At 43.5% G+C, this 26,173-nt stretch overlaps 1 protein-coding gene across 2 annotated transcripts in view; it reads left to right on the forward strand.

Moving 5' to 3' along the window:
• ZMAT4 (zinc finger matrin-type 4) overlaps positions 1 to 26,173 on the forward strand; it is a 313,481-nt gene that overhangs the window by 14,894 nt on the left and 272,414 nt on the right. Inside the window, exon 2 of one of the 2 annotated variants that reach the window (XR_009758657.1) lies at positions 7,266 to 7,521. The exons of the other annotated variant lie outside the window; for it this stretch is intronic. The gene's annotated coding sequence lies outside the window, so the exon portion shown is untranslated. Of the gene's footprint in view, positions 1 to 7,265; positions 7,522 to 26,173 lie in introns of those variants that run through there. 2 annotated transcript variants of the gene reach the window in all.

Genomic DNA, 26,173 nt, shown 5'->3' on the forward strand with positions numbered 1-26,173 from the left:
ATTTGCTCCCACCAGAGACAATGATAGCCACCAATCTGGGTGGTTTTAAAAGAGGATTAGATAAATACATGGGGGATAAGGCAATTGATGGCTGCTAGCCATGATGGCTAAGTTCTACCTCCACATTTGCAGGCAGCAAGCTTCTGAATACCAGTTGCCTGAAACTGGAGGAGGGGACAGTCCTCTTGTGGTTAGGTCCCGCTTGCGAGCTTCCCATAGGCATCTGGTTGGCTGCCATGAGAATAGCAGGATGGACTGAATTGGCATTTGGTTTGATCCAGCAGGGCCCTTCTGAAGTGGAGGCAACGCAAGCCAAGAAAAAAGGCAGCTAATGATGTTGCTGTTTCAGTGCCTGGGTGGTTTTTGACATGCTTCCTTTAGAATTCTTGTTCCCTTCCCAAATCTATGTGTTCAAGTCAATATGATACATTTTGGCAATATCAATAAATCTCCTTTAGTTGTGTTATTCACTCTCTGTTGCTCTCTATAATGTTCTTCTGGTTGGCTGAGATTCTATGTCAAGTTCACCACTTGCATTTGGGTTGTACAAGTTCATCCGTTGATGTGTGTATATGTGTGTGTATGCATGCTGTGGTAGCTGTGTGAGAGTGTGAGAGTGTGTGTGAGAGTGTGTGTGAGAGTGTGTGTGAGTGAGAGAGAGTGTGTGTGAGTGAGAGAGAGGTGTGTGTGTGAGAGAGACTTCAAGCAGAAAACTGTGGGTGGGAGGGGGATGTTGAAAATCCCCCCCTCTCCTGCATTTTGCAATGCAGTTCTCCAGCAAAATAATGTGTACGAAAGTGAGTATACTGGGGTAAAGTGTCCATAGAAATGCATCTGTTAGTGAAAATAACATACAAATTGCATTATTTTAGGGGAAATTTGCATATTAGGCAAAATTGCATACAAAAGTGTGTATGTTAAGAGAGATTTGCACTAAATGCTGATGAATTTTTCGGAGGGCTTCTCTTACAAAATTTCAAATTGATGTGAATTGAATTGAATTGGTTTATTACAGTCCTGGACCAGCATGAAAGTAAAAAATCACAATCATCTTAAAAGCATTAATACAACGTAAACATTTTACATGGTAAAATAAGCTCAGTTAAAAATCAATTCTCAAGTTTGTGTAGGCTGTTGGGTTAACAGTGATCTTCTATATGTAATAGCTGCAGCACAAAAACTCGCAACCTTGGATGAGACTTGGGGGATTAAGTCAGATAGGAGATAGCTGACATAAAATGAGGCATCCCTGCCCAGGATTTTTTGTAAAATTGGACAAATAAATGAACAATGAAGGTCGGAATAGAAGGCACAATCCAGTAGGACATGGTTCACGGATTCAACTGCACCCGCAGGGGCATACACTCTCAGCAAATGGGATTTTTTGATATCTACCGACTAAGAGTGCCGACTGTAATACATTAAACTTGGCCACCGTGAATGCTTTTCTAAATCTGGGGGTAGAAAGAGAAGCCAAGTAATGTGCAGGTGTAAAAGCCACTGCGTTGAATCTGAGATCGGGCTTAGCAGCAGCTAGGGCAAGATGATTCTGGTAATCAACGTCTAAGATTCGTTGATGAATGGTCATCTGCACTTTTGAAAAGCCTAGCATAACCATAGCGGAGTAGGAGAATCCCAGACTTGTAAGCTTTGTGGTTAGGGCTTTCTTCCATCTTGACTGGAAAACATCTGACAATACGAGCGGGACCAGACCCACAGGTGAAAAGAGTATTTTTAACCAGTATTTAGTCTTCAGGATCCATACGTGGGCCTCTATCGAGGGGAGCCCTGCTTCAAGCCATAAGAGAGTGTTGGGTACACAGGAAGGAGTGCCCAAGATAGACCTTAGGAATTTGGTTTGTATGGTTTCAAACGATGTATATTTGCCATAGACACTTATCTGAGAGCCATATAGCAGTTGGGAGATAATTTTGGCCACGAATACCTGTATTGCAGAAGGGAGATGCTGGCCTCCTTTGGTGTGAAAAAAGGAAAGGAGAGACTTTGAGTTCCTTTGCGCATTGTCAACGGCAGTTTTTGCTTGAGGATGCCATGAGCCAGAAGAGTGAAAAATTATCCCTAGATACCTGTACGATGTTATTTATGCTGTTGGGAATCCATTTAAGTTCCAACGGTGCTTCTTCTTCTTCCTGGAGAACACTACTACCTTTGATTTATCGTGATTGATAACTAACAACTCTTTATTGCAATAGTTGGCAATCGCCCTCAAGAGACATCGCAGACCAGTGCTTGATAGAGATACAAGTACTGCATCGTCTGCGTAAAGAAGGATGGACACGGGCCTGTTTGACAAAGTGGGTTGATGAGAAGGCACCATTGCCAAACTATTGACTAGAGAGTTAATATAAAAATTGAACAAGGTGGGGGCTAGAATACATCCCTGTTTGACTCCCCTGAGAGTGGTAATGGGCCTAGACAGGTTGCTGTTGTACCTTATACGTAGTTGGGTGTTATCATATAAACATCATATGAGAGTTAGCAAACGTCTATGTTGGTAGCCTCAAATCTTTCCCAGAGCCTGGCTCTGGGTATGAGGTCGAAAGCTGACTTAAAAGTCAATAAAGGCGGTATAAAGCGCCCCCTCCCAGGTTTAGTTGTATATTTTTCGATTAGATGTTGAAGAACAAGACCGTGGTCTATGGTTGAGCGTTCCGCTCTGAATCCGGCTTGTTCCTGCACCAGGATGTTTTCCTGTTCCAGCCAGTCATGTAGTTTTTCAAGTAGATGGTTAGCATAGAGCTTACTAATGATGTTTAATAGGCTGATAGGTCTGTAATTGGCGAGATCTGCTCAGTTGCCTTTTTTGTAGAGTGGGATGATGGTGGCTAGGCCCCAGTCCTCCGGGATTCAAGCAGTACGATCGATGCTCGTAAACAGAGCTGCCAGAACCAGAGCCCACCACTCTATGTTAGTTTTGAATGCTTCAGGGGGGATGTTGTCAGGCCCGGGGGCCTTACCCGGTCTCAGTTTTGCAAGACCAAATTGATGTGGAAATGTGGAGGACTGATCTTCAGATCAGGAATATGAGAAATGAAGAGAAAGTGAAACTGACAGATTCACTTCTCCCTAGAGCCAGCTCTGGTGCAGTTGAGTGTGAGGCAAGGCAAAGGCAACAGCTGATCTCTAGCTGTTCAATACCACCAACCAGTCTGCTTTGCAAGAAGTGTGTGTCCAGTCTTTCCTTCATTGCCCTCCTCCCCCTGCTCTTCCTTAGCTGCTGTTTCTTATGCTTTCCTGAATGATCCCACCCACCCAGGGATCACATCATGAATGGCCATCATCATGATGCTACATCTGGGATATTGCTGTTGCTGGACATCAGCAAATAAAGGTGGAGCAATCAGACTGATCCCTGGGATGGATGACATGATAGAGGGCAGTTCAGAATGGGCAAGTAAGGATGTGTTTGGTTGTTTGCTCTGTTAAAATGCCAAGTACGTTTTGGCTCAGCCCTACTCTTTTGTACCAGAAACCACTATGCTTCATCTCAAGATGTTGCAGATTACTCTTAGGGATCCTAATGTTGGTTAGGAATCCTCAGACCTGAGGGTCAAATGCAGCCTTCCAATCAGCCTCTCTCCAGCTCTGCTTTGCACTGTCCTCGAGTCTTTTCCTCTGACTTGAATGTGTCCTTGAACTTGGCTAATGCCTTTCGCTTGCCTGGATGAAGGATACAAAGGGGCTGGTGTGTGTAAAAAAAACAAAACCCCTAGCCTACTGTAGAAAAGTAAAGTGTACATTCATTACTCTGTCCGCTTTCACCTCTTGCACCACCCACTGGCAGGAGGCCCCCCAGAATGTTGCCCAGAAGGAAATGTAGCTTTCAGATGGAAAAAAAGTTCCCCACCATGTTTCCTTGTTATTGTTATATGCCTTCAAGTCGATTACGACTGGTGACCCTATGAATCTTTTCGATATATTCATAGGGTTTTCATGATAAGAGGTATTCAGAGGTACATGCAATGGAAGGTTGGTTGGCTGAGGATGGAATTACCATCCAGGTCTAGATTTTCTAACCTGATCTGAACAGGGTTGCACTCCACCTGAAGCAGCAGATCTGCAGATTGGGCAGTATCCCATCCAAGTACTAACAAGGCCTGACTCTGCTTAGCTTCTGAGATCAGACGAGATCAGGCCTGTTCAGGGTAGTATAGCCATTACCTCTGCATAAAAGAGACTGCCCTGCCAGCTTTGGACGTTTTACTCACTGCAGCTGTGTCACAGCATGCCAAAGCATCTTTGCCACTCGGTCACCTTGGAGCAAAAATGTGTGCTGCCAGTGCTTCTGTGACTGGTGCTTCTACTTGATGTGCTGATGATTCCAGTTTCTTCCCAGCAGAAAGAGCACCTGCTGGTGCCTGCTGCGAGGTAACATGATCTACACAGCTTACACTCAGACATGGGCCTTGGGGGCGGGGATTATGTGGTCTGTCTCTTGGAGTCTTGCTGTTCACTTTGCATATTTATTAGTTAAAAGGAAATAAAGTTGTCAAGAGAGAGAGATCTAATTCACAGAACGACCTTGACTTGGGGAAACACTCCCAAGAGAGTCATCCCTAATTCCTCTCTAATTTTATTGCTGTTAATTTCTTGTTAACTGTGATGCTGTCGTTTTCTTCAAAAGCCGGTTTTGTCCCATTTAACAAAAGGTGGCTAAAGAGAACTGTGGCATGCCACCCCAATCTCCAAGCGGTGAGAGATCTCCAGGGGTCCCTGCTCTTGCCCAGGGTTTGGTTTCCTTGGAAAGAAGGTCAGCAGAGATTGTGGTGTTTTTTTAGGAAATATGGTTTGTTTATTTACACACATTCCAACCTGAGCTTAAGATGAAGGGGTTCAAAGCATCAGCAGCTCAATAGATCTTGCTTTTCCATCAGGCTTACAGGAGGCATCCTAAAGCCATGGTGCAGGGAGTCAGCCTCTCTGTGTGTTTCCAGTTCCCAGCCTTTCCTGACTGACTAAAAACACAAGCCTCTCTTTAGGCCTCAGGTGAGGGGGTCTCTTGTGAAGAGTTTCAGTAACAATAGGATCTCCCTGGCCCATTTGCCAGTTAATGGGCACTTGACAGACCCATTAGCCCACCTGGCCACTCTATTAGACTAACAAAGGAGACTCATCTGACCAACGGAGCAGGCCTCTCAGCTGCAGAGCCCACTTCTAGTTGCAGGGTCCCAAATCAGAGGCTGGAAACGGGACCCACAGAAATCATCAATCTCAACCCCAAACACGTAACCTAACATATACTTGATTATGGGAATGTGGCTGTTGTTCTTTACTTAGAGCCAGCCTTCTCCACCTGTTTTGGCCTTCCTCCAGATGTTTTGGACTACAGCTCCCATCAGCCACTGACAGCATGGCTGTGTTCCCAGCCATGGCTGTGTTGCATGCAGCACTGTTTCCATTTCAATGCAGTCTTGTCTTCCGCCAAAAACTATGCTATTCATCTCACTGTCTGCTATGGAAAAATTATGTAACTGACATAATTTACATAATTAGTTACATAAGTTACCTCGTCCTTATGCTGTTCTTCCCAATTCATTTTTATGTGAAGGTAACACAATGCAAATGGGGGGGGGGATAATCAATGATGTATCGTTCGTGGACTGAAAGCAACAGCTGCAAATACTGATTGCTTTCACTGGATTGATTTCTGTTTCAGACTTGGGACAAATAAGCAAACATCAGCAATTTCCACTCCTGTTTTTGTTGTCAGTAGAATTCTCTGACATCCCTACTATTCAATGGACCTGCATGTCTCCCAAAAGAGCTGGTTATAACTATTGCAGCATATTGGAAGCTCAGTACTGAGCACGCTGGCATCTTATGTTTTGTTACCTGCATGTCCACTAGGTCAAGAAAGATCAGAGCTTGGAAGTAATTCATTACAAGTAACAAATTACTTGTAATTCATTACTCTTTTGAGGAACGAGTCGGTAATTCCTTTTCTTTTTGATTGTAATAGTACTAGGAGTAATTTTATTACTTTTGTAATAGACGTTTACTTTGCTTAATTTGATGTTTGCACAAAAGGACCCAGATAAGGGTAAGATGCAATCGGGCTGGACATCTGTCTGCACCGATTGCATCTTTTAAGGGTGTAAAACAAGGATGTGTCTTGGCTCCCTCTTTATTTAATTTTTATATTAATCCATTGGTTAAACGCCTAAAGACAGTAAATTCTCATCCCCCTGCACTTATGAGGAGACATATCTCATGCTTATTGTACGCTGATGATATTGTTTTACTTTCTCAAACACCGATTGGATTGCGCCGCTCATTAAGAGAACTTGCAGTCTTCTGTACTGATGAACTTTTAAAAATCAACTATGCAAAATGCAAGGTCTTAGTTTTCTCCGGGAAGAGGCATAAGTACAGATGGCAAATTGACAATCATTCTATTGTCCAAGTTAATGCCTTTAGCTACCTTGGTATAGTATTCCAGTCCTCGAGATCCTGGAAGGCACATCTTGTAAGATCGGTTGAGACTGCCCAGAAAATGGTAAAGGCTTTGCTTGCCTTTTTCTATACAAGGGGCGGCTCATATGTTCCTGCGGCTATCCAGGTGTTTAATGCCAAAGCTCTTGCACAACTACTTTATGGGACCCAAATTTGTAGCGGGGGCAATTATACATTGCTGGAGGTGGTTCAATCCAACTTTCTGAGGTTGGTAATGGGTGTCCCATGCTGTGTCCCTAATGTGGCACTACATTTGGAACTAGGTGCCCTTTCAATCGAGACCTGAGTTTGGATGCTCAGATTCAGCTATTGGCTGAAGTTACTATTCATACCCACAGGATTGGTCCCTTTAACTCTGGAAGATTCCTTCCAGTCTCAATGGAAGCGGACACTGTCCAACAAATTATAATCTCTTGGCTTCTCGCTGCCAGCGATAGGGGCCCTAGGGTACATGAGGGCCAAAACAACAATCATTCAACAACTTAGAGACATTGAACTCCAGAACAACCAGTGCTTGGCTGCTGTCTACTCCTTAAGCCACATTAATATGAAATCCTTCATCCCCGCCTCTTATATTTCGAATCTATTTACCCCGAAATTTAGGAGAGCATTTACCCTGGCACGATTCAATGTTCTTCCTTCAACACTATTGGAGGGCAGGTATAAGGGTGTCCCACATTCTGAACGAACCTGCCCCTGTGGTGCTGAGGAGGTAGAGTCGGTGTGTCATGTATTGCTCTGTTGCTCTTTCTATTCTAACCTTCACCACAAGTTTATTTTCCCAATTTTAGCTAATCTTTATCCTAGTTCTGAGGCTGAGTTTCTGCGACGTTTATTGGCGGATCGGGATCCTTGGATTACTGCAAAGGTCACCTCATTCTGTGTAGCCACTATGGTTCGCAGAAAGGAACTGTGCGCTGCCAACCAGCCCGACTCCCCTCCACCCTGATTCTTTTATGACATTCCTGGACTAGTTTTTAATCAGCCCTTGCTGTAATTTTGCATTTTATTGTTATTCCGATATCCAGCTGATTGTATTTTATTTGTATTGCTGATCCTCGATCGTAATAAAGACATGTAAAAAACTTTTGTGGAGTAATTGTAATGTTTCCAGCATTCCTTTGGGGCATTACTTGGGGGGGAAGTGGGGGAAGTCTTCTGCTTCTCTGATTTGTGGATGAAAATCATGTGCCTCAAACTGGGCTTCTGTGCTGCGTCGCTCTTCCCTCATGCTCTGTGGGAGGCGACGAGGGAGGAGGTGGAGAGTGAGACTGGGTGGAGTAGATAAAACAATTGTTTAAAACAATGGATGGTGGTGGAAAAGAATGTAGTGGAGAGAAAAAGGAGCCGGAAGGCAAGAACATGGATAAAGGAGGAGAAGGAGGCAGCAGCAGAATGGAGATAAAGAACTGTGGAGGTGAAAGATGACGACGTGTGTGTGTGTGTGTGTATGTGTGTATACTGTGTCTGCACTTGGTACACAAAGTGGCGTCCACCACCCTTTCTGGCTACTGTGCTTCATTTGCAGTATTTTAACTTTTTTGCATCTTGGGGAAATGTTTGCTTGGATGAGTGTCCCTTAGTTGGTGGCAGGGCAGGGTGCAGGAGGTTAAGTGAGAGAGATGATGCTTGCTGGCTGAGTGGGGGGGTTGCACTTGGCTTGACGTGCAAAGATCTGAGTAGTGGCCTCAGCCTCCCTCCCCACCTCCCTTAGCTGCGGAGAGACCACCATTGCTTTCTTATGGATAAAAAGAATTATTCTACTATCTCTGTATGTGTGTATTTATTTTTAATGTTGTTTTAGGCTACTTAGATGTGCAGCAGCCAAGGCCAGCACCTTGTAGGCATTTTTTTTAAAAGTAACTGAAATGTAATTGTAGTGATTACTTTTGAGAAAAAGTAAAGTAATCAGTTACTTTCACAGCAATTGTGATTGTAATGGCAATTACTACTTTTTTGGGCCAAGTAACTGTAACTGTAATTTATTGCTTTTTAAAAGTAATCTTCTAAGCACTGAGAAAGATAACCCACTTCCTCCACTTAGATATTTATAGCACAACTCCTGTCCATGTCTATTCGGATGTAAGTCCCATAGAGTTCAATGTGGCTTCCTTCCAAGTTCCAGGTGAGTGTGTCTTGCAGAGATCGGGAACCTCTGGCCCTTGCTCCAAATTTGGCTTTCTGGGTCTCTCTACCTGGTCCTTGGGACCCCCCCCAGCCATGCCCCTCTCCTTAGGCCATGTCCCTCACTGATCCTGTTCTCTGCCCTCCTCAAGTGCCTTTTTCCTGGCTGAAATGTGTCCTTGAACTATAATAATGCCTCTTCCTGCAGGAAATCCCTTTTGAAAAACAGCAACCCCCAGGATTGTCCTCCCTGCTTATGGGCAGAGGGAGTAATCCTGTGTGATGCTGTTGTGCAAAGGGCTTTCCTGCAAGGAAGTCCCTTATAAAACAGCACCCACACACCCTGGGGATGAGCTGCCTCTACTTCCTGCCTAATGCCTTACCCCCTGGCAGCCCCAGGTCACTCTGGGCCATCAAATCTAACCCATAATGATCTGTGGCTGTCAGAACCTGACTCAGCCAAGGCCCAAAAAAATCTGAGTGGCTGTGACAGAAGTTGAGGAGAGGACAGGATCAGGGCTGGTGCCAGAGGGTGGCCAGGTTGGGCCCTGGCCGAGGGCCCCTGCAGCCCAGAGAGGCCCCTCCTTAGGATGGGAGGGTGGCAATCCCATTCCATGATCTGCGGCAGTACTGAGTCCTGCAACCCGACCCTGCCACGGATTGCGGAGATGGAGCTCTGAGGCACCCTCCCCAACACAGACAGTGCAGGCTTTAATAAGTCCATGCACATGCCCCCTACCTCTCCCATCACCCAAGATGGCAGTGGGGGCTTCCCAAAGGGGCTGATACCCCCACTGCCATCTTAGTTGATGGCTTGTATGCATGCATGTCATTCACATGACATGAGAGGTATGTGGGTGGGCTTATTAACCCTGCTCCATCTGTATCAGGGAGGTGTTGGGCTATTGTGCTGTGGGCCAGGGGCCGGCTGGTGCCCAAAGGCCCAGTAATGCCTGGTGCTGGCCCTGGACAGGATGATTTCATCTGGATCAGACCTGATGACAACATGGATGTCAGCAAATTCCAATGACAATGGAAAAGGAAGTGGAAATTGCTGTAGTTTGTGTGTCTGTCTGTGGTCAGGAGCAAAAATCAGTCCAACGAATGGGATCCGTATTCATTCACACCATTGTTTTTTAAGTCTGCAAATGCTACATAATAACTTTTTAAACATTGTTTTTACATTTCCTTCACATAGAAATGAATATAAGTTACACAAATAGCTACGTAACTGCAGAACCTACGTTAAATAGGACACAGTGAGACAAATAATATAGTATTTGGTGGAAACTGCACTGCAGTGGAATGGAAATGGTGCTAATTGTGGTGAATACAGGTCAGAATGGAAATTGCTGCCTTCTTACAACATTAGATGGCAGCCAGAGATTTCTGTGAGACTGGCTCAGGATCCAGGTAGGAAGTTCTTTGAGTGAAGTCTTTTACATGGATCATTTTGTAATATCTGTTCATATAACAAACAATAGTGAATTGACCGAATCCGCAGGTCCCATATACAAGGAAACAGAAAGCTGTCTTATATGGAGTCAGCACGCTCATCCCTCTAGCTCAGGATTATATATACCTGGAGATACCTGGGACTGAACCTAGGACCTTCTGTGTGCAAAGCGGAGGCTCTACACTGAGCTACCTATATGCTGATTGGAATGCAGATATCACAACAACCCTGTAAGGTAGAATAGGGTGACATACAGCCCTCCTTAAGCATTCAAAAATGGGGCAGGGGGCATAGACATGCATGCTCCCCCCCCCGCATGCCATCTCACCCCACCTCTCCTGGTCTTCCTGCATTGAGTGGCAAGATCTGTAGGGGACTTCTGTTTATTTATTAAAATTGTTTTACCAAGAAGGCATCCCACAGCAGGTTACAGTTGCAACCCCCATACAGAACCCACCATATTTCTGTGATTACAACCTGTTTTAATTGTTTTTAACACTGAATGTTAAATTGTTGAAACCCACCTGGGGACTTACTGGTGACGGGTGAGTAATACATTTAATAATAACATGGTCCGTATCTATAATCACAGGGGGTTAAGAACATCAAAAGAGCCTGGCTGCAGGATCAGGCCAATGGCCCACCTAGTCCTGCATCCTATTCTCACAGTGCCAACCAGATGCCCATTATGGGAAGTCTGTGTGATGTCCCTGTATATAGATATTACTGTAAATATGGTAAGTGCAGGTTTATTCAAGTATATATGGTAAGTGGATTGAGTGAGGGGGAGAACATGGGCTAGAATGCTGGAGAATGCTGTATGATGATTGGCTGAGCGTTTGAGTGGCTGAAGTTATAAATGAGAGGATGACAGTTGAGAGAGGGTTGGTTGTTTTGGGGTTTGATGATGAGAGGGGAGTTGGTTGTGGGCTGGATTGTATTAGGCTGGTATTGAGGCAGATTATATATGACTAGAAACATAGGAGTAACGCAATATATGAAACCATAAGCTTGTTAAATATACCATAAGTAATCTTGTTATTTCTTGGTGTTTATAAATAAATATTTTCTTGGTTTACCAAAAGCCTGATCCCTGGCTGGGGCTTTCACAGACCAGAAGGGTGGGCAGGGTATTTACCAAGGTGGAGAAACAGTATCAAATGGTGGCAGCGGTGAAGAGATAGTGTATCATCAAGTATCCAGGGCAACCCAGGGCTGTATGCTTTATTGGCACAAAGATACAGGGGGGTTGTGGCCTGCAAGTGCACCCAGACACAAAGTAACAATAAGCCAGAAGGAGACTAAGACAAAGTCTCAAGGCAATATTGTGAAACAGGGAGTGGCTTGTGGTGCTACCTAGCAGTAGGATTTTGCGAGATCTGTGCTAGAGCCGGTGAGAGAAATAATACAAACCAGGATCCTGACTGGTGGTGACACAGAGTGGGACCTGACAGGTGGTGGCAGCAGGAGGGATCCTGACAGTCTGCAAGCAAGGCCTGAGTGCGAGAGCACACCCTCCTGCCTCTGACTCTTACACAGCAGTGAATCATCCGAAGTCCTGGGCAAATAAATAGGTCTTTATCTAGTGCTGAAAACTCACAACAGTCAGTGCCTGCCTTATTTGAGAGGGGAGGGAATTCCATAAAGAGGGGGGCTTATACTGAGAAGGCCTGGCCCTGCATCACCACATAGTGTGGCACCCCTAAGACAGCATCACCAGATTCAGCTGAACATGGAAACACTGCAACAAGACTGTTGTTGGGGACAGACTATCGCCAGCACATAACTCTGGGGCCGAAAAGCTTGCACTGGTTGCCCATACGCTACCCGGACAGGCACAAGGTTCTTGTACAGTATTAATTTACAAGGCCCTGAACAACTTGGGTCCAGGTTACCTTAGGAATCTCCTGATCCCTTATATCCCTGTCCTTATATCACTGAGGTCTTGGGGCAAGTCAATGTTAGTGACCCCCATGCCTTGGAGCCACACGTTCAGTATTGTCGGTCCAATTTTTATAGAACTCCCAACTGAGATCTGATAGGACCCCTCTCTTCTGCTGCCTATTGAAAACTTAAAAAAAAAAATTCCATCAGGCATTTTAATTGAAATCTGATTTTATAGTTGTAACTGATTGTTTAGTTTCATTGTCTTGAATCATTTTGTGCGCTGATTAAGGCTACTTTAATTAAGCAGTAAATAAGAAGTAAGTGTTTGAACATAAATAAAATGTGCTTAGGCAGAATGAGACAGCTGCGCTTGGCAGCAGATGCTCAGTGTGTGTGTGTGGGGCAAAGCAGTAGTAGCTCCCCCAATAATTCTTCTATCCTGAGTCTCCTGGCGGTCTGTCTGTTGGAGGACAGAGCTGGGTGTTCCAGCTGGCCTGGCCTGCTCCTGCCCACCAAGCTAGCCTGTTGCCCTCTGGTCCTGTTGCCAGTGTTGAGATAAGTGTCAACTGCCAATCTGGTGGTCTTTTGTGCTTAGAGTGGGTATTATGCCATCTTGTCCTTAGCCTCAGGCAGCAAACTGTCGTGGGCTGGCCGTGTTCACTGCAGTTGGGAACCTGCTAATGCAGGTTCCTGATCTCAGGCAGGTTTCTCAAGTATGCACTTAAAACAGGAGTGGGGGACCTTTGGTCCTCCAGATGTTGTGGGACTACAACTCCCATCAGCCCTAGCAAGCATGGCCAATAGCCTGGGATGATGGGAGTTGTAGCTCAGCAACATCTGGAGGGCCAAAGGTTCCTCACCCCGCAGGCCTTCCCATTTGACATAAAAAGGTCGGGGGAGGAATAGGTGGGGATGGAAATGTTGAGGGCAGCATGGAGGAGTCAGTGATGGTTGGTGGGGGCAGAAGGCAGGGAGCCCAACAGTAGGTACAGCCAGAGCCAATCACAGCCCAACAAAAAAAATTTTTTTTTTTAGTTGCCAAGGATGTTTTAATGACTTTAGGGTATTTTGGGGGTGCTAATTCCAAAAATGACATTAGTTTTGCCGAATTGGTGCTAGTTTTTGAGATAATGGATACCCCTCAAATGACGATTGTACCCCAATACGACCTGTAGCTGCTGACATATGCAGCAGGGTTTGGTCTGTCTTTTTACTCTTGAACATTGTTTTGCAAGTTTATTCATTGCATATAATATCATATTGATACTTTTTTTTTTTTTGAAGAGGAATATGAGTTCGTCACAAAGAGGCTGCTTAAACAATCCTAATGCATTCTGCTACGTTTGTGGCGAACAGGGCCGGTTCCAAAGGGCGGCCAGGTTGGGCACTGGCCTGAGGGCCCCACAGCTCTAGGAGCCCCTGGGGGACCCCTAGGGGGCCCTCCACTCCTCTTCCACGATCCCGTGGATCGCAAGATGAGCTTCCGAGCCGCCTGCCATCCCCTGCGCTTCACCTACCTTTCTCTGCTGTTCATGCAGGGTTGCGCTGCTGCCATCAACCAAGATGGCGGCAGAGGCTTCAGTCCCTTACGGAAACCTTGGCTGCCATCTTTATTGATGGCAACCCTGTGCGAACAGCAGAGAAAGGTAGGTGAAGTGCTGGGGATGGTGGGTGGTTCGGACGCTCGTCTTGCGATCTGCGGGATTGCGGAAGGGAAAAGCAGAGGGGCCCGGGGCAGGCTAATGCCCAAGGGCCCCCGCATTCCTGGAGCCGGCCCTGGTGGCGAATACACTCTGCAAAAACAAAGAAAAAAATCACCGACTTTGTAAAACAAGCATATCTTGCTTATTTTGGAGTGAAGCTTGGAGATCAAGATAAGCCTTGGGCTCCCCATAAGGTTTGCAAAACCTGTGTAGAGTGCCTACAACAGTGGAAAAATGGAGAAAGGAAACGTTTAAACTTTGGTGTGCCTATGGTGTGGAGAGAGCCACAAAACCATCACGATGATTGTTATTTTTGTGTTGTGAATGTGAAAGGCTTCAATTGCTACAAGAAACATAAGTGGGAGTATCCTGATTTGGACTCAGCCAGGCGACCTGTGCCACACAGCGAAGACGTTCCCATACCAGTGTTTACCTCACTGCCTGACCTTCCATTGTCAGATGTTGAAGAAATGCTGGAGTGTAGCACAGGTGGTAGCCCTGGAAGTGGATATGAAGAAAGCTTTTCAACACATGAGCAGTTCTCCCCAAAAGAACTCAATGATCTGATACGAGACCTCAGTCTGTCAAAGCAAGCATCTGAACTTTTAGCATCCAGGCTAATGGAAAAGAACTGTCTACAGCCGGAAGCTAACATAACAGCTTATCGGACAAGAAAGGAGGGACTTCTTCCATACTTCAGCCAAGATGAAGAACTTGTATACTGCAATAACATTCCTGGACTTCTTCTCCAAATGGGACTACCGGAATATCGACCAGAAGATTGGCGGCTTTTTATAGACAGCTCCACCAGAAGCTTGAAATGTGTTTTATTGCACAATGGTAACCGCTATGCATCTCTTCCAATTGCTCACTCAACAAAACTTAAGGAAGAATATGAAAATATCAAAATGGTCTTGCAGAAGCTCTGCTATCATGAGCACCAGTGGTCTATTTGTGTTGATCTAAAGATGGTGAACTTCTTGCTTGGGCAGCAAAGTGGATACACGAAGTACCCTTGTTTCATCTGCTTGTGGGATAGTAGGGCAAAGCGAGATCATTGGCCTTCAAGGGAGCACATGACTAGGTGCAGCGAACATCATTAACAAGCCATTGGTTGACAGAGAAAAAAATCATTCTCCCACCACTCCATATCAAGCTTGGACTGATGAAACAATTTGTTAAGGCCTTGGACAAAGATGGTGATTACTTCAAATGTATTTGTAGATCGTTCCTTGGACTGACTATGGAAAAACTAAACGCAGGAATCTTTGATGGTCCTAAAATTCGTAAACTCATTAATGATTTGAATTTCACTAAATTTATGAATGATGTTGAAGCTTCTGCCTGGTGCAGTTATGTCTCGGTTGTCAAGAACTTCTTGGGTAACCACAAAGCAGACAATTATGAAGAATTGGTGCAAAACATGCTCGCTAACTTTAAACATTTGGGTACTAATATGAGCATAAAGGTACACTATCTCCATAGCCACTTAGACAGATTTCCGCATAATCTTGGTGATTTTAGTGAGGAACAAGGGGAGAGGTTCCATCAGGATATAAAGGTGATGGAGGAAAGGTATCAAGGCAGATGGGACAGACACATGATGGCAGACTACTGCTGGAGCCTCCAACGTGATTGTCCTGATGCCCCACATAAAAGAAAATCGTACACACAGCGTTTTTCTATGCATTAATTGTGATTATCTGAATCAGCTTACTTTGTTTTAATGTTATTGTACTGAATACAACGCCATTAGGTATTTCATGTGTTTACTTTTGTATGATTTGAGACAGTTTCCAAGTCATTTGTGGGTAGGCTATGCCTGACCATTAAATTTTTTGAATTTATGTTTTTCAATGGGGGCATCCATTATCTCAAAAATTAGAGCCAATCTAGCAAAACCGATGCCATATTCAGAATCAGCGACACAAAGTTACCCTAAAATCGATCAAACATCATTGGCAATAAAATTAGTGTTGACCAGTGTGATAGGTGGAGCCAGAGTCAGTGACAAGTTGTTGTTCTTATGTGCCTTCAAGTCGATTTCGACTTATGGCAACCCTATGAATCAGCGACCTCCAAGAGCATCTGTCACAAACAAACCGTGTTCAGATCTTGTGAGTTCAGGTCTGTGGCTTCCTTGATGGAATCAATCCATCTCTTGTTTGGCCTTCCTCTTTTTCTACTCCCTTCTGTTTTTCCCAGCATTATTGTCTTTTCTAGTGAATCATGTCTTCTCATGATTTCTCCAAAATATGATAACCTCAGTTTCATCATTTTAGCTTCTAGTGACAGTTCTGGTTTAATTTGTTCTAACACCCAGTTATTTGTCTTTTTCGCAGTCCATGATATCCACAAGCTCTCCTCCAACACCACATTTCAAACGAGTTGATTTTTCTCTTATCTGCTTTTTTTCCTATCCAACTTTTACATCCATACATGGAGATTGGGAATACCATGGTCTGAATTATCCTGACTTTAGTGTTCAGTGATACATCTTCGCATTTGAGAACCTTTTCTAGTTCTCTCATAGCTGCCCTCCCCAGTCCTAGCCTTTCTCTGATTTCTTGACTATTGTCTCCATTTTGGTTAATGAGTGTGCCAAGGTATTGATAATCCTTGACAAAATGTCCTCGTTGTCAACTTTAAAGTTGCATAAATCTTTTGTTGTCATTATTTTAGTCTTCTTGACGTTCAGCTGACATTCATCCTGCTTTTGAGCTTTCCTCTTTAACTTTCATCAGCATTTGTTTCAAATCATTACTGGTTTCTGCTAGTAGTATGGTATTGTCTGCATATCTTAAATTATTGATATTTCTCCCTCCAATTTTCACACCTCCTTCATCTTGGTCCAATCCCTGCTTTCCATATGATATGTTCTGCATATAGAGAGAGCTATCGCTAGTCGGGCGGTATATAAATTTAATAAATAAATAAATAAATAAATTAATAATAATAAATAAATAGATAAAACAAATAGGGTGATAAAATACATCCCTGTCTCACACCCTTTCTGATGGGAAACCAATCGGTTTCTCCATATTCTGTCCCTACAGTAGCCTCTTGTCCAGAGCATAGGTTGCACATCAGGACAATCAGATGCTGTGGCACCTCCATTTTTTAAAGCATTCCATAGTTTTCCATATACACAGTCAAAGGCTTTGCTGTAATCTATAAAGCACAGAGTGATTTCCTTTTGAAATTCCTTGGTCCATTCCATTATCCAATGTAAGTTTGCAATATGATCTCTAGTACCTCTTCCTTTTCTAAATCCAGTTTGGATGTCTGGCATTTCTCACTCCATATATGGTAAGAGCCTTTGTTGTAGAATCTTGATCATTACTTTGCTTGCATGGGATATTAAGGCAATAGTTTGATAATTACTGCATTCCTTGGGATCCCCTTTCTTGTAGCAACTCTGTTGGTATGCCATCTGTTCCTGGTGATTTGTTTCTTCCAAGTATTTTAAGAGCAGCTTTCACCTCACATTCAAAAATTTCTGGTTCTTCATCATACGGTTCCTCCTTGAATGAATCTGTCATCCTTGCATCTCTTTTGTAGAGTTGTTCCGTGTATTGCTTCCATCTTCCTTTTATTTCACCTCGGTCAGTCAGTGTGTTCCCCTGTTGAATCCCTACTCTTGGTTTAAAGTTCCCTTCAATTTCTCTAACCTTTTGGAATAGGGCTCGTGTTCTACCCTTTTTGTTGTTCTCTTCTATTTCTATACAATAAGTGTTGTAATAGTTCTCTTTGTCTCTATGTACTAGTCGATTGTTTCATTTAGAGTTCTAACCGTATTTCTATCTCCTTTTGCGTTTGCTTTCCTTCTCTCTTTAACCATTTTAAAAGTTTCTTCAGTCATCCATTGAGGCCTTTCTGGTAAGTGGCGGTAACGCAGCCGAAAGCTCTGCTCACAGCCGGAGTTCGATTCCAACGGAAAGAGGAAGTCGAATCTCCGGTAAAAGGGGTCGAGGTCCGCTCAGCCTTCCATCCATCCATGGTCGGTAAAATGAATACCCGGCATATGCTGGGGGGTAAAGGAAGGCCGGGAAAGGAACTGGCAATCCCACCCCATATATACGGTCTGCCTAGTAAATGTTGCAAGACGTCACCCTGAGTCGGAAACAACTCGCACTACAAGTGTGGGGACACCTTTACTTTTTATTGTCTTTTTGCATTCTTCCCTGATAATGTCTCTGACTTCACTCCATAGTTCTTCTGGTTCTCTGTCAACTAAATTTAAATCCTCAAACCTGTTCCTTATTTGATCTTTATATTCTTCTGGGATGTTATTTAAATTTTGTTTTGGCATTATGATTGCTTTGTTCTTCTTCTTCAGCTTTACTCTGATTTTTGATATTACCAGTTCATGATCTGTACTGCAGTCTGTTCCTGGTCTTGTTTTCGCAGAAAGTATGGAACTTCTCCAACTTCTGCTTCCAATTATATAATCAATTTGATTCCTATATTGACCATTTGGTGATGTCTACGTGTACAGTTGTCTTTTCAGTTGCTCAAAAAAATGAATTTTCAAGAAACAAATTATTGGCTTCACAGAATTCAACAAGTCTTTCTCCTGCTTCATTTCTATCTGTTAAGCCCCATTTCCTCACAATTCCTAGTTCTCTGCTCCTTACTTTTGCATTCCAGTCCCCCATGATTATATCAGCTTTGACCATTCCGCCTTGGGTGCCCCTGCTAAGAGTCTAGCCTCTTGGTCTAGACTCTTGATGGCATTGCTCTCAGCTTCTTTGACACTCTCAAGCCCCCTCACCAAGTTAGGGTGTGCATCCTGGAGGGGGAGTGACAAGTAGAGCAGACTAATTCTCTACTGGAGTATGCTGACAGCGAGTGCCACCCCCTTGACTGGTTATGTCATGTGGGGGGCTGGCTGAGGACAGAATTAGGTTGGTGGGGCAGTGGCCCATTTCCCCTAATGGGCCAGCCTCCATTGGGGGATGGGTGGGCACACAATCCTGGCTGTCACCTGATCCCATTTTAATGCATACCACACTAGCCCTTTTGTTCTTGGAAAGTTTTCTGCCTATTCCCACACACCCCTCCAGAATGTTCACAATTTATCCAAAACCCACTATTGGAATATTTGCAGAACTTGGCAAGGCATGGCATAGCTGCAGGACTGAAACGATGAATGAGTGATGAGCTGTAAGAATGTAATGATGGGGAACATGACTGGAGACTGTGAAGGAGAGGCAGATCGCTTGCAGTGCCCAGATGTTCTGCCCTCAGGCACCATGAGTTTTTGCATTCAGCTGCCTTCATCTGCTCCGAAGGCAACTTCGGTGGCAATCATGGAAATGTTTCATGCAGCCCAATAAAAGTGGAGAGTCTTAGGAATCTGCCTCAGGTATTGAATTTTGTCTGACAGCCAATTCCAAGCAAAATGTCATGCTTAGGATACTGAGGAATATTAACAACCCACTGCAATCCACTCTTATTCCAGCAAAGAGTCTCTCCAGGGAATGGCTCCTGACCCCCAGAGGTCATTCTTATAACCACTTCTGGAGCAGCATATGCTGTGTGCATTGAATTGCAGGTGTCTGTGCCAGCCACTGAAATGGTTTTGCAATGTCATGTGGATCAGATAACAGCATACTGCTGCCAGCATTCAAAACTATATCTTAAGAACATGAACATTTCCCTGTAGCTCCTTCAGGTGCCTCGGGGGAACCCCCCAAACAAAGCATGGAAGCAGCTTCCACTCCTGTCCCCCTTGTCCCTGGCATCTGTTATGCAAAGGTATACCATGGACTGCCATACACGAACAGGTCAGGAAAAAGCCTGCTGTGCTCACTCACTCTCAGCCACTAGTTACTAGGGATGTGCTAGAATTCTGCCCAGTTTGGATTTGGTACCAAAATGTCTATTAATTTGCTTTTCTCTGTTAATGCAGATCAGATTTTTATGTAACAATTTTCTGTGGCTATATTCGTAATTGGATTTTTTTTTAAAAAAAATCAAAATCCTCTGACATATGGATATTGATAACTTTATCAATATTTCCTTTCAAAATATCGATATTAATATCAATATTTTTTGCAAGGGGAAAATGGATCAGTAAAAGCAGCAGCTAGCAGAACAAACTCAAATAGATACTGGCCTGTTAGGTCAATGGAATGCTTTCAAATTGGCACCAGCCAATGGATCCCATCCCTACTAGTTCCCGAGAGATGACCAAAGACTTTCACTCTGCCCTTCTGGACTGCACCTGACTGCCTGTGGTCCCCTCTGCTTCAGATACTGACTGCTGCTGTGCTCATTAGGGGCTAGAGTTTGCTAGCTTTTGGACCTGGGTGCTCAATAGAAAGATGGCAATTGGAGTAATATTTTTGACAGCTCCTGTTGTGGGGAATTGGAAATTACTTGCACATCTGTGATGGCTGATTTTGGAAAGCCCAGGATCCAATGGAGAGAATGGAAGTAGTGAATCAATCAGCTCTTTAAATTAAACCCTGTTTCACAGAATGAGATGACAACTGCCTTTCCTTCTTCCAGCAGGAAGTGCAGCATTCATACATGAAGTCCTTGTGGTTAGTAAACTGCTTGATAGGGATATGCTAGAATTCCACCCAATTCGGAATTGGTACCAAATTTTCCATTGATTTTTATGTAGTGATTTTCCGTTACTTTTCCTTGACATTTTTCAAAAACTTAAAAACAACAACCCACCTCTAAAACATCAATATTAAGAACAATTTTATTATTTTCTTTCATTTATCAATATCTCCTTTCAAAATATAGATATTAATAACAGCATTTTTGCAAGGGGAAAAAACAGATCAGTAAAAGCAGCGGCTAGCAGACAAAGAACAAACTCAACTTGATACTGGCCTGTTAGGTCCACAGAATGCTTTCGAACCGGCACTGGCCAACGGATTCCATCCCCACTGCTTGATATGCTTCTCTGCACCTCTTGCAACATACTCAGCTATCTGCAGTAACCCACGCCAACCTGGGTCAAGGTTCTGTGATCTGGAAGCAAAGAAGAAATGGGTCACAACTGAGGTTTCACTGGGGGCCAGATCAACAGCTAAGGCTGTGGAAGTTTGCTGAAAATGGACAGGCGATGTGGAAATCCACCAGTTGCTTATCCTCACAGCAACCTGAGAAGGACTACAGATCAGTGATGAAGCACATGCGTTGTATGCAGAATGTCCCAGCTTCAATCCGCAGCAGCTCCTGCAAGGTCTCAGAAAGACTTCTGTCAGAAATCCTGGACGTTAGTGAGGACCGACCTTTGCCAACCTGGTGCCTGCCAGATGTTTTGGACTACAACTCCTGTCAGCTCCAGCTAGGGATGGAGGAGAAATCCAATTTGGTTTGCATGTAAAGGCAAATGTACTGATTTCACATTTTCCAAAACAATGTGCAAACCGAAACATGGCCATCCTTTGAAATTTGCACTCTTCAATATTTTGCTATGCAGTTCTCCAGCCAAATACTGTCTTCAAAACTGCATCCACTAGGGTAACGTGTGCATACAAATGCATCTATTAGTGAACATAACATACAAAATTCATTCTATTAGGGGGAACTGCTTTGCAAAAGTGTGCATATTAGGCAAAATTGCATGAAAAATACATATTTTAGGAGAAATGAAATGCTTTTGAATTTTCATGAGGACTTTTTTTAAAAAGCAAACTGATGTGGGCATGTGGAGAACTGAACAAGCTTGAGGAAATATGAAACTGACAGAAAGTGAAATTGACAGATTCGCCCATCCCTAGCTTTAGCCAACATAGCCATATGATGCTAAAGCTAGGGGAGTAGCAGTCCAAAACATCTGATGGGCACCAGATTGATGAAGGCTGGTGAAGACAATACTGAGCCAGATGGACCAATGGGCTGACTCTGTGTAGGCCAGCATCCTAAGTTCTTAACTTTAGCTTGGAATACTCTGTAGCCGTGGCTGAAAATGAGATGCTGGGCTGCTTGGGCCTATACTTAGGCAACATCTGCGCATTGTCTAGCAGAATCATGCAACTTTAAACAATGGCTTCTCCCAAAGTGGACATGTGTCTGGCCAACATACTGTAGGGTCACATTGACACCATCCATTGATTTCTCTATGATTCTGCTTTAAACAGTTTTGGCTTCTGCCCAAGAATCCTGGGAACTGTAATTTATTAAGGGTGCTCGGAGTTGTTAGGAGACTCAGTGGCGTCACTAGGGTTGGTGTCACCCGGTGCGGTAACTCATGGTGTCACCACCATGGACCTCCTCCCATACCAGACCATACAGAATCCTTAGTAATGTTTTTTGTACTAATGTTACTCGTAAATCGTAATTCCCATATATCACTGAATAGCATTCTCAGGAGGGCAGCTCTGTGGCTTTGCTATCATTTCAACACCAGGGAAAGACCATTCTATTTGCCTGAATATTTGAGCAAGAAATGCATGTTTCAGTTGCTGCTTCTGCTCTCTTCCGTTTTTTACAGTTTTAATTGAAGAGTGGCAAAAGAAATAATTTTCTATCTAAAAATATGAATAAATGAACTCCAGAACTGGCGTACTCTGAAAGCTGATCCACAGGATCTCAGCCTTTTTACTAGGACTGCTTCTCTGTGTTAGTTAGGTGAAGCTTTACCCATCACTTTGTCTCTATGCTTGGAAAATTTTCAGTTGGATCATTTCTGCATCTGAGGCTGCTCATAAAGCAGGGGTGGCTAGCACCCTGATGCAACCCCCCTGTCCCAAAAGACCCCACCAATTTTGATGATGGCAGCAAAAATAAAAATAAAAAAGACATCTCTCTGTTCAGCCCAGCACCCGGACAGGGAAGCAACTCATCCCCTCCCCAGTCTTCAGATCAAGCATTTGATGAGCAGGGAGGTGGCAATAACTCCTGTTCCTCAGATGATCTGCATAGTGCAGCTGGAGTGGAGTGCTGTACCTGTGTATGAATCCTGTGTTTCTACATGCAAGGGGGAGGCTGCACCCACAACTGGCATGCAGTCCTGGAGGGCTGGCCATGGGTGAATATAGTCTTTGTGCCATGCTTGTCTTAAAGGTACAGGAAAAGTAAAAATCTGACAATCAAACTCTACCATTGGGATGATCAAATTGTGATGAAGCAAAGGTTTAGTTCAGTGTATACATTAAACATTAAATTGATCTGAGGAGCCACACAGAAGGGAGGAGGCAACACTCAAGGATAAAGAAGAAGAAATAACCTCTGAACAAAATTAAGAACAAGCACTCATTTGTGTGTTCAAGCCCATTTAAGAAAATGATTAAAAGTGCAGAGATTTTGCAGAGAGGCTTACAAAATAGATTAAACCTGAAAGGCACAGTTAAAGAGAGGCTGGTATAAAATGAAGGCAAATGGAGCCTGGAAGTCAATCGGAAAGTAGATATATCAATAACTTTATAGATAAAGTGACACAAGGTAAGCACACTGCCAGGGGAGGATACTTGAAAATGCAGAACATTTAGCTGTTGGTGCCTCAAAAATTAAACTGGCAGTATCTCTAACCTTCCTCCAAAGAAATATCTGCTTGCTCACTGCTTAGGATAAGTGAAGCAGAAATGTTTTTTTCCCAGGAATTTGAAGAACATCAGAAATATCTAGGGACACAGCACAGGCACAGCCAGCTCTTAACAGAGAGCCGTTTGTGTGATTCCAACTCCAGCTGAGCAGCTCTGCTGCTGAAACCTCTGCCTATTGTGGTTGGATTCTCACCCTTTAAAACTGGCTGCACCCAAGGTAAAATCCTCCTGAGAGGGAAACAACTGGCCGGCTCCGAAACTCGCCTTTCCCTTCCACGTGGCACGCAAAACAGTCAACCCTGGTGGTGGTGGTGGTGCAGCAGCCTCAGGCTCTAGCCTAGCCTGCCTGGTAACAGCTGCAACGCTGCTCAAGGCCCCACCCCATGGGAGATCCAGCCAGCACAGTGGTGGCCTTCCCTGCTCTTCCCCCATGCCTTATGTGTTAGTGCGGGCAGGGCAGCTCTCCGCCTGCCCCGCTTCCTGGTGCCTTGCCTAGGGGCGGCTCTGGGTGTCACCCCCCTCATGGTGTCACCCAGGTGTGGCCCGCACCACCCGCACCCCCTTAGTGATGCCACTGAGGAGACTCTTGTTCCCTTCACAGAGCTACAATTCCCAGAGTTCCCTGGCTGTTAAACCACTCTAGGAATTGTGAGGTGAATTATCTCACATGACATTCAGGGTTTGCACAAGATTGTTGGTGAAGTCATGGTGCCAAGCGCATGTGCTTCCATTTATGGTGGGAGTGTCCACTTGCTCATAAATTTTGGACTGAAGTATATAAGGAGATTGCTAGTATTAATATTCAAATGACCCCACAATTATCATGACTAAATATGCTGGATGATCAGGCAGTAAATATTCATTCAAAGGAATTATTAGTGTGGCTGTTGGCAGCTGCTCAGATTTCCATTGCTCAAAAATGGAAGGCACTGCATGATTTACAGTTGCCTTGTGGTATAATAATGCCTGGAATCTAGAATATTTCCATACCATGTGCTGAGAATTTATCATTTATGCTGCTGCAAATAATCTGCAAAGTTTATTGCCTGTACCAGTGTGTGAAATTTGGACCTCATGACTTTCTAAAAAATGCTCTTTTATTGATCTAGTTTAACTGTTAATATTAGATAGGTTCTGTAAAGTGACAATGAAAACAATTTTGAAATGTATATCCCCGAATTCTATTTGAATTGCATTTGTTTTTTTAATTATTATTTTAAAAAGAAAACGATAAAAAAAACTTGTGCCAAACTGCAAGCCTTCTTCTTCCCAACATCTTGGTGAGATTCAGTGCCTACCGAGGAAATAGTTAACAAACACACAAAAAGGGTTGGTTTTCCTTAACAAAAGACAATTTAAGAAAAACAGAGTTAAGGAAGAAAAATCCAAAATGGGTTACACACTCTAAAATAAATATTTAATAACTATAAAATGACCTAGACACAACTAATAATAAAGCATTCCTATATGTTAATGAGGCATGTGCCGATTTAAAATGAGTACTTGTAGACCACATTCACACCAAACATTTATTCGACTATTATTATACTTTAAACAGTTCTAGCTTTCCCCAAAGAATCCAGGGAAATGTCATTTGTGAAAGGTGCTGAGATTCCTTAGGAGACCCTGTTTCCCTCACAGACGTGCAATTCCCAGAGTTCCCTGGGAAGAGGGATTGACTATTAAACCACTTGGCGAATTGTAGCTCTGTGAGGAGAAAAGGAGTCCCCTAACAACTCTCAGCAACTTTCACATGTTTGGCCCTAGAGTAGGTTGGCCAGACGTGTTTCCACCTTTTGGCCTTCTTCAGTGGCCAAATGCATAAAATCTGACAACAAAATCCATATAAATAGCAGTGGTTAGTACCTCAGATGGTGCACAATTGTCCTCGAGTCACAATGTATGTGATGGTAATGGCACTCATCCAATGCCTTTTATATAGAAATTCTTAACTGGACCTGAAAGATTATCTTGTCCTTTATATACCCAGATGATTACTTCACTCTGCAGATGAGGTCTTGCAGATACCATCTTATTAGGAGGTCCATTCCACACAACACTGCAAGTGGACATTTAGTATTGTGGCACCTTGGAATTCTCTCCCCTTAAATATTAGACAGGTGCCATCTTTGTTGTCTTTTTGACACCTACTGAACATCTTACTCTTCGAACAAGCATTTTAAGTAGAGACCTTATCCCAGTTTGCATGTGTATTGGAACCGTTTTTTAGATTTTTAATTTTTTTAAAAAAAAGTTTTGTTTTTATGATGTTTCGTTTTTAAAATGTTTTATAGATGCTTTTAGTGTTTATCATTTGTTTGCCACCCTGTGGTCCTTCTGGAGGAAGAGCAGGATATAAATTTAATAAATAAATAAACAAATAATAACAATAATAACAATAATAAACCAGACTTGTCCAAATACAGAGTTCTTTCAATCCTGCACAAAAAACAAAAGACAATCTTAAATTATAAAGATATGTTAATGATAAAATGCATTATGGCAAGCCAGTGTTTTTCAGTTCCTAATACTTACAGCATTAGTGAATTGTCCCGGTGTGGAAATCCAAATAAGGAAAGAGTTAAGCTAGTCATTGGGAAACAATGATGAGTTGCTATTGATCACATTGGTTGTTCTGGGCCAGGGCTGAATGGATGGGGGAGGGAGAGGCAGCAGAGGAAACGGCTGAGGGATCAACAGCTACTCAAGCGGAGCTAGTCACAGTGAGGTTGCAGCATCAGTGAAGTATAACTGGATTATTATAGAAGCATCACTTGAAATGCTAGCTTGTTCTTTTATTAGGGCGATGCCTGCAAGTACAGTTCAAGCTGTTGTATGCAAAGGATTTAAATGGTTCAAGGGCAACTGGACTGTTCAAGCCATCCACATGTGACATGTTTGAAAGAAATCCACAGTGAGGGGAAACCATTTCAGTTCTGCTTCAAACTCATGATAAGCCATCAAAGTAAGAGGAATAAAATTCACACAGGACTGAATAACAACAGAATGTGTGATAA

This window comes from Rhineura floridana, chromosome 12 (assembly GCF_030035675.1).
Source record: "Rhineura floridana isolate rRhiFlo1 chromosome 12, rRhiFlo1.hap2, whole genome shotgun sequence".
Taxonomy (NCBI): domain Eukaryota; kingdom Metazoa; phylum Chordata; class Lepidosauria; order Squamata; family Rhineuridae; genus Rhineura; species Rhineura floridana.